The sequence below is a fragment of the Phascolarctos cinereus genome, unplaced genomic scaffold (genome assembly GCF_003287225.1).
Source record: "Phascolarctos cinereus isolate Bilbo 61053 unplaced genomic scaffold, phaCin_HiC Scaffold_726;HRSCAF=1367, whole genome shotgun sequence".
NCBI classification, from domain to species: domain Eukaryota; kingdom Metazoa; phylum Chordata; class Mammalia; order Diprotodontia; family Phascolarctidae; genus Phascolarctos; species Phascolarctos cinereus.
The window spans coordinates 288067852-288077772 of record NW_027556098.1 but is presented as its reverse complement, the minus strand read 5'-3'; positions in this window follow the sequence as shown (position 1 = coordinate 288077772).

Here is a 9921-nt window from a genome sequence, read left to right as displayed (position 1 = left end):
AATAATTAGTTAATAACAAAAGTAAGAGGGGTTGAATCTGGGTTTCTTAACTCTAGATACTCCGACCACATTGTGCAGCTAGGTGGTACAGTAGATAGAGCACTGACCCTGGAGTCAGGAGGTCCAGAGTTCCGATTTGGCCTCAGACACATAACACTCACTAGCTATGTGACTCTGGGCGTGTCACTTAACCCCAATTGCCTCACAAAAAAAAAAAATGGTTATGTTAGATCTGCTGAGAAACTAAACGACAGAGAAGAACACACTATACACTCATCCACAAACAAATAAAATGCACTCATATAAATAAATACATATTTATGTAGCCAGGTGGTTGTGAAAGTTGGCACTGTAAGAAGAAATCTAACTACTCCATCTTGGGTGTTCTTCAGCTTTGGCACGTGGCTGTCACATATCTTTACAAAAGGCAAGACCTGTTGTATAATGACTCCCTTCACTTCTTTTATAGAAAGGTTTCTCTGCATGTGTATGTATGTGGACAAGGCAGTGAAGAAATTTAACTGAGTAGTTACCAGGCCTTCACCTCACTCTCTAGCCTGATTTCACCTCAAGGCAAACCTGATGTCTAACTTTACCCACCATATGGGTGTTTTGTTTAATTAGTATTTCAATAAGATCTTCTGTCATTTATCTCAGGAATCCCAATGTAGTGGGGTGCAGGGATAAGAAAAATAGAAGAAAGCTCTTTGCGGTCTACTACTCAACTTAAACAAAAAGTATTAATTTATCTCTTCTTTCCACAGACCTCCATTGGATTTCTCTTCACATCAATGAAGCATCATATAGAAATTGCTAATATCAGTATTTTATGGAAGATACTTTTAGTACTTACTAAAAATTTAAAAAATAATTTTATTTTTATTTTATTTTTTTTTTTCTGATAGTTTTGTTTGCAGGTTACCTACATATACTCCTGTGTCCCTTTCACTCACAGAGATCCATCTTTTATTTAGAACAAGAAAACAGGAGAAAATAAGAAGGAGTTCAGCAAGACTAATCAATACATAAAACAGTATGATCCTATATGCCATATCCAATGGTCTAACCTCAACTTCTGCAAGGATTGGGCTAAGATTATCTACTCAAATCTTTTCTTTAAGGCCAAGCTTAGTCATCATTATTTCGAACCATTCAGTTTTGCTCTAAATATAACTTTACAGCACATATCAAGTGTTTTAGTTCTCTTAGTAAGAGAAAGAAGGGGAAGAATATGCAAATAATCACATTTGAATCAGCCAGGAAGTCAGTAACAATTGTACCTACTTCTTGACTCTGCCTCAGGATGTACCATGCCTGTACAGTGGGTAGAGATGGAGGCAAATCTGGCTCTCTGGCAAATATTTATCATTGCTCCTCTCAAATTATCATCACTTGAACCTTCTAGAGCTCATCTCTTCCCAGCCCACTCCAATCTGATCAATCATTCAGCCTCTCCAAGCCCATGTGCCCCTCATCCTTTCTGCGAGAATAAATTTTATTTCTTGCAAGTCCCTTCACTTCAAAGGTGTACCAGATTAAATTGAGTTACATTACACACATACATAAATACACACACACACACACACACACACACACACACATTCACTCATAAATGACAGAATACTTTCAATACTAATAACATGTCCTCAAATTAAAAAAAAAGGCATATGTGTTTGTGTCTAGGCTTCTATCTCACAAAATTAAGATCTGAATAATAGTCCATATTCTTTTCATTCTTTTTCAGAAACTCTGGAATCTGTTTGAGACTCTATACACGATATTATTTTTTTAAAGAGAAATAAAAATATCTCCATAGTTGGCTGGAGTAAAACACTAATTAAGCCAAGATACTGGGTTTTATCTCCATGAGATTCAGTTCAATTTAATACAGCTCTATGAAATCCAGTTCAGTTCAACACAACTCAATTTAACAACTATATTAGTATCGACCTCATTCTCAACTCTAATCAGCTATTTCACAAATACTTAGTATTAAACACAAAGGTGAAATTGTGATACAGTGTATATGAGTACATGCAAGAGTCCACCAATATTTTTTTTTTAAATGCCTGGTTGATGAAACAGCAAGAAAGTGTGAAATTAGTAGAAAGTATTGAATTTAGAGGACCTGAATGAATGAGGTTTGTTATTAAGTAGCCTGATGACTCTTTTCAACTTTCTGAGACTCAGTATCTCCATATGTAAAATGATTATTAAAATACAGCCTTGACTTATCTTCATCAACCACAAATTAAATTTTATTTTTTGGGGTGCAGCAAGGGGAAATGCAAGCCTTTGAATTCATTGATGTGGGGAAAATCTCATTATTGAAACTCTTCAACAAGACAGATTAGCAATTTTCTTTTTTTTAAATTTAAATTTATTTATTTTTAGTTTTCAACATTTATTTCCACAAGATTTTTACTTCCAAATTTTCTCCCCTTCTTGTCCCTCCCCCCACCCCAAGATGGCATGCATTCTGAATACCCCATTCCCTAGTCTGCCGTCTCCTCTATCTCTCCCCCCCTTCTCTTATCCCCTTCCCCTTTATTTTCCTGTAGGGCAGGATAGACTTCTGTACCCCATTTCCTATATTTCTTATTTCCCAGTTGCATGAGAAAATGTTTTTTAAAACATGTGTTTTTAAAACTTTGGGTTCCAAATTTTCTCCCTTCCTCCCTCCCCACCCACCCTCATTGAAAAGGCAAGCAACTCAATATAGTTTATACATACAAAACACTTCCATAGTAGACATGTTGTGAAAAACTAACAGTATTTCTTTTAATCCTATCCTGACCCCCATTTATTCTATTCTTCCTTTTGACCCTGTCCCTCCTCAGAAGTATTTGCTTCTGATTACCCCCTTTCCCAATCTGCCCTCCTCCCTATCTTCCCCCTGCTCTCTTGTCCCCTTCTCCCCCTATTTTCCTCTAGGGTAAGACAGATTTCCATATCCAAATGAATGTTTATGTTATTCCCTCCTTCAGCCAAATCCTATGAGAATAAGATTCACTCATTCCCTCTCACCTTCCCCTTCTTCCCCTCCACTGTAAGAACCTTTTCTTATCTGCTTTTTTTATGATATAATTTACCCCACTTCTACCTCTTCCTTTCTTCTTCTCCTAGTATAATCCTCTCTCATCCCTTAATTTTATTATCCAGATATGACCCCTTAAACTTCAACTCACCTTCCTTTATCTAGCTATCTATGTATATATACATATATATATATATATATATCTATATATCTATCTATATATATATATATATATATATATATATATATATATATTTTTTCCTCAACTACCCTAATACTGACAAAGTCTCATGAGTTATAAATATCATCTTTCCATGCAGGAATGTAAACAGTTCAACCTTAATAAGTCTCTAATGATTTCTCTTTCCTGTTTACCTCTTCATGTTCCACTTGAGTCTTATATTTGAAAGTCAAATTTTCTATTCAGCTCTGGTCTTTTCATCAAGAATGCTTGAAAGTCCTCTATTTCACTGAATGACCATTTTTTCCCCTGAAGGATTATACTCAGTTTTGCTGGGTAGGTGATTCTTGGTTGTAATCCTATCTCCTTTGCCCTCCAGAATATTATATTCCATGCCCTGCAGTCCTTTAATGTAGAAGCTGCTAAATCTTGTGTTATCCTGATTGTGTTTCCACAATACTTGAATTGTTTCTTGCTGGCAGTTTGTAATATTTTCTCCTTGACCTGGGAACTCTGGAATTTGGCTATAATATTCCTAGGAGTTTTCCTTTGGGGATCTCTTTCAGGAGGAGATCAGTGGATTCTTTCAATTTCTATTTTGCCCTCTGGTTCTAAAATATCAGGGCAGTTTTCCTTGATAATTTCTTGAAAGATGATGTCTAGGCTCTTTTTTTGATCATGGCTTTCAGATAGTCCAACAATTTTTAAATTCTCTCTCCTGGATCTATTTTCCAGGTCGGTTGTTTTTCCAATGAGATATTTCACATTGTTTTCTTAAGTTTTCATTCTTTTGGATTTGTTCTATTGTGTCGTGATTTCTCATAAAGTCACTATCTTCCAATTGCTCTATTCTAATTTTTAAGGAAGTATTTTCTTCAGTAAGCTTTTGGACTTCCTTTTCCATTTGGCCAATTTTGCTTTTGAGGTTATTCTTCTCCTCATTGGCTTTTTGACCATCTTTTGCAATTTTGGTTAGGCTATTTTTTAAGGTGTTATTTTCTTCAGTATTTTTCTGGGTCTCCTTTATCAAGTTGTTGATTTGTTTTTCATGAGTTTCTTCCATCACTCTCGTTTCTCTTCCCAGTTTTTCCTCTACTTCTCTTACTTGCTTCTCAAAATCGCTTTTGATCTCTTCCAAGGCCTAGGACTGATTAATATTTTTCTTACAAGAATGTAGGAGCTTTGACTTTGTTGTCTTCTTCTGGTTGTATATTTTGATCTTCTTTGTCACAAAAGTAAGATAATATAGTCTGACTCTTTTTGCACTGCTGGCTCATGATCCTGGCCAATTACTTGAGTTTTAAACTCCTTGTTAAGGTAAGAGTCTGCTTCCAATGTGGAGAATATACTGTCCCAAGCTTTGGGGGTTTGTACAGCTGTTTTCAGAGATACCTGAAGGGATCTGTAAATTTTCAGTTCTTCCAAGGTGGTATGATAAGGGGTGAGGTGTTTACACCCTTCTTGGCTTTTTCTCTGGTCTATTAGTGACCACAAGCACTCCTTTCTCTCCTGTAACTGTGAGGAGGGTTTCCTCTGTATACCACCACAGGGTCAAACATACCAGTGTTCCTCCTTGCCTGTGGAACACAGCCCAGAACTGTGACCCAGATCCAAGCATGGGCAAAGCAAGAGATTCCTGCCTCAGCACTGGGAAAGAGATCCCTGCAATGCCCCTCTGATCAGCCACTGGATTCCCTCTCATTCTGTGGGCCGGAAGCTCAGGAGGCAGCCACCGCCCCTGGACTTCACTCTTCGGGAACTGGAGATGAGACCGTGTGTTCCTCTCTCAGCACTGCAGAAACAGACTCCCATTGACCTTCTCAGTTGTCTTTGGTGTTCATGGGTTGAGAAGTCTGGAAACCATCACAGCTGCTCATGATTCAGACTTCTGAAGCCTGCTTCAGGTTCTCTGTGTCCTGTGAGCCCTTGCCACACTGTGCTTATCTACCAGCCCGGAATGATATATCTTTCTGATAAACAATCCAGGTTGTCTTGGGGTGGAAATTTGCTTTGCTCTGTCTTTTTGTGGGTTCTGCTGCTTTAGAATTTGTTGAGAGCCATTTTTTACAGGTATTTGGAGGCGTTTGGGGGAAAGCACAAGCAGGTCACTGCTTTCACTCGGCCATCTTGGCTGGGCCCCCAGCAATTTTTTTATCATTTATAAGTATTTCCTTCTAGCTATATCCAAGTTAAATTACTTCTCCATGATCACAAAGTAAATATGTTAGAGGATGGATTCAAACACAGATCTTCCTGACCTGGCTCCAAGAACACACAATATTTTCTCTGCCTAAAGCATCTCTGTTCTATATTTTTTCTTCCACAAAGCCACAAAAATAAATTTCCTGATGATGATCTTCTCATCTTCTTCCTTAGTGAATTCCAGTGGTCCTGTATTGACTCCATAGTCAAATAAAAATTGCTATTTGTCATTTAAAGCTATTCATAATTTGACCCTTTCCTGCTTTTTCAGTATTCTTACATATTTGTCCCTCCCCCTTATGACATTTACCTCCTGAATTCTGTTCTCCAGTCATATTGTTTTAATCTTTGTTCAATATTGTTCATTTCTTGTGCCTTAACATTAGCACTGCCCATACCCCATGTCTGTAGTGTTCTCTCTCCTCACTTTCATTTCATATAATCTCTGTTTCTTTCAAGTATCAACTCAAGTATCACTATCTATCTGAAGACTTTACTGGATCCCTTAACTGCTAGTGTCCCTCCACCTTCCTATAGTTAGTTTATATTTATTTCAAATATTTTATATGAAACCTCATTTCTCCTCAGTCCTGAAGCAGATTTTCTAAAGGACAGCTTGTAGGTGGACCTAACTCCTGATTGGATGAATGACCACAGAGAAGGCAGACACACATTGCAGAAGTTTGATAGAGGCAATTCAGAGAAGCAAACATAAACTTTTGAATAATGAATTGGAAATTTTCCAAAAGTGGCAAAATTGGGGAAGTGAGTCCTTACCTTTTCTCTTGATTTCTACTGCTCACAACCATCAAAATTTTTCTTATTAATTAATTAATTTCCAGTTTTTAACATTCATTTCCAAAAGATTTTGAATTGCACATTTTCTCCCCATTTCTCCCTCCCCCTACCCCAAGAGGATGTGCATTCTGAATACCCCTTACCCCAATCTGCTCTCCCTTCTATCGCCCCCCTCTTCTCTTATCTATTTCCCCTTCTATTTTCCTGTAGGGCAGGATAGTTTTCTATATCCCATTGCCTACCCATCTTATTGCCCAGTTGTATGTAAAAACATATTTTTACATTCATTTTTAAAATTTTCATTTCCAAATTCTATCCCTTCCTTCCTCCCCCTGCCTCTTCATCGAGAAGGTAAGCAATACTATATAGGTTATACATGTGTAGTCATGCAAAACACTTCCATAATACTCATGTTATGAAAGACTAAATATATTTCCCTCCACCCTATCCTTCCTCCCTCACTGTTTATTCTATTCTCCCTTTGACCCTGTGACTCTTGAAAAGTGTTTGCTTTTGATTACCCCCTCTGCCATTCTTCCCTCTTTTCTGTTATGCCTCCTACCCTTATCCTTTCCTCCTTATTTTCCTGTTGGGTAAGGTAGATTTCCATATGTAATTCAGTATGTATGTTATTCCCTCCTTAAGCCAAATTCAATGAGAGTAAAATTCACTCATTCCCTCTTACCCCCTCCACTGTAAAAGCTTTTTCTTGCCTCTTTTATGTGAGATAATTTACCCCATTCTACATGTCCTTTTCTCCTTCTCACAGTATAATTTTCTCTCACCTCTTAATTTAATTTTTTAGATATTATCCCTTCATATTCAACTCACCACGTGTGTGTGTGTGTGTGTGTATGTGTGTGTGTGTGTGTGTGTATTCCTCCAACTACTCTAATACTGAGAAAAGTCTCTCATGAGTTGCAAAGATCATCTTTCCATGTAGGAATGTAAACAGTTTAAATTTAATAAGTCCCTTAGGATTCCTCTTTTCTGTTTACATTTGCATGATTTTCTTTTTTTTTCTTTTGTTAATTTATTTTGATTTATCAACAATCACTTCCATATTCTTTTGAATTGAAAATTTTTCTCCCCCTTCCTCACCCCCCACCCTCCCCAAGATGGCACACAATCTGATATAGGCTTTACATTTACATTCCTATTAAACATATTTTCACATTAGTGAACTTGTAAGCAAAACTTAGAAGCAATAGGAGGAACCATCAGAAAGATGAAACAAAACTCAATAGAAGGTAAAAATAAGTGATAGCAATTCAACTTCCATAGTTCTTTCTTTGGATGTGGACAGCATTTTCCATCCTGAGGCTTCTGGAGATGTCTTAGATCCTTGTAATGCTGAGAAGGGTTCAGTTTAACAATGCTAGTCATTGCATAATGTGGCTGTTATTGTGTACAAAGTCCTGTTGTTTCTGTTCACTTCACTCAGCATCAGACCATATACGTCTTTCCAGTTTTTTCTGAAGTCAGCCTGCTCATCATTTATTATAGCACAATAGTATTCCATTACATTCATATACCACAACTTGCTCAGCCATTCCCCAAATGATGGGCATCCTCTCAATTTCCAATTCTTTGCCACCACAAAAAGAGCTGCTATGAATATTTTTGTACATGTGGGTCCTTTTCCCATTTGTTTGATCCCTTTGGGATATAGCCCTAGAAGTGCTATTGCTGGATCAAAGGGTATGTACATTTTTGTAGCCCTTTGGGCATAGTTCCAAATTGTTCTCCAAAATGGTTGGATCATTTCACAACTCCACCAACAATGTATTAGTGTTCCAATTTTCCCACATCCTCTCCAACATTTATTATTTTCCTATTTTGTCATGTTGGCCAATCTGACAGGTGTGATGTGGTACCTCAGAGTTATTTTGACTTGCATTTCTCTAATCAATGATGATTTAGAGCATTTTTTTCATATGACTATAGATGGCTTTAAGTTCTTCATCTGAGAACTGTCTGTTCATACCCTTTGACCATTTATCAGTTTGGGAATGGCTTGTATTATTATAAATTTGTCTCAATTCTCTTTTGCATGCTTTTCTTGAGCCTTTATATTTAAAAGTCAAATTTTCTATTCAGCTCTGGTCTTTTCATCAAGAATGCTCAAAAGTCCTCTATTTTATTGAATTTCCATTTTTCCTCTGAAGGACTATACTCAGTTTTTCTGGGTAGATGATTCTTTGTTTTAATCCTAGCTCCTTTGACATCTGGAATATCATTTTCCAAGCCTTCTTATCCCTTAATGTAGAAGCTGCTAAATCTTTTGTTATCCTGGTTGTGTTTCCACAATACTTGAATTGTATCTTTCTCACTGCTTGCAATATTTTCTCTTTGACCTGGAACTCTGGAATTTGGCTTTAATATTTGTAGGAGTTTTCCTTCTGGGATCTCTTTCATGAAGTGATTAATGGACTCTTTTAATTTCTATTTTACCCTGTGGTTCTAGAATATCAGGGCAATTTTCCATTATCATGTCCTGGAAGTTGATGTCCAGACTCTTTCCTTTGTTATGGTCTTCAGGTAGTTGAATAATTTTTAAATTATCTCTCAGATTCATTTTCCAGGTTAGTTGTTTTTCCAATGAGATATTTCACAGTCTCCTATTTTTTTTCATTCTTTTGGTTTTGTTTCATATTTTCTTGATTTCTCATAGAGTCATTAGCTTCCATTTGCTCTATTCTCATTTTTAAGGAATTATTTTCTTTAGTGTGCTTTTGGACCTACTTTTACATTTGGCCACTTTTGATTTTTAAGGTAATATTCTCCTTATTACGGTTTTGGACTTCTTTTGCCATTTGGATTAGTGTAGTTTTTAAGGTGTTATTTTCTTCAGTATTATTTTTTCTTGGGTCTCCTTTACCAAGGTGTTGACTCATTTTTTTCTATTTTCTTGCATCACTTTCATTTCTCTTTCCAAATTTTCCTGTACTTCTCTTACTTGATTTTCCAAATCCTTTTGGAGCTTGTCCATAGCCTGAAACCAGTTCATGTTTTTCTTGGAGACTTTGGATAGGAGCTTTGACCTTGTTGTCTTCTGCTTGTATGTTTTTATCTTCTTTGTTAGAAAGTTAAGATTCTATTGTCTCTATTTTTTTCCTCTGTTTGCTCATGTTCCCAGTCAATTACTTGACTTTAACTCTTTTTAAGGTAGAGCTCCATTGTGGAGGGTGTGCTTTCCCAAGTTTCAGGGGTTTTTTGCAGCTCTTTTCAGAGATATTTCTAGGGACTTGTAAATTTTCAGTTCTTTCAAGATGCTATGAGAGGAGAGGTGTTTACACCTTTCCTGACCTGTGCTGTGGTCTAGGAGTGACCACAAGCACTCTTTTCTGCCTTGGAACTATGAGGAGGATTTTCTATTCACCACAGCCTCAAGTTTTACCTTGCCATTGCTCCTCCTTGCCCCAGGACCTCCCCCAAGACTATGACCCAGATCCAAGCAACAGAATCCTGCCTCAGTGCTAGCAAGGAGATCTTTGAAATCCCCCTCTGATCAGGAACTTGATCTCCCCCACCATCTGTAGGTCAAGAGCTCCAGAAGTAGCTGCTGCCACTGTCCAGTGGCTGTGCTTGGGCTGGGGCTATACCATGCTCCTCTCTCATGCAAGCATGACAGACATTTCCTACTGACTTTCTAAGTTGTCTTTGGCATTTTGGGGTTGAGAAGTCTAGAAACCACCACAGC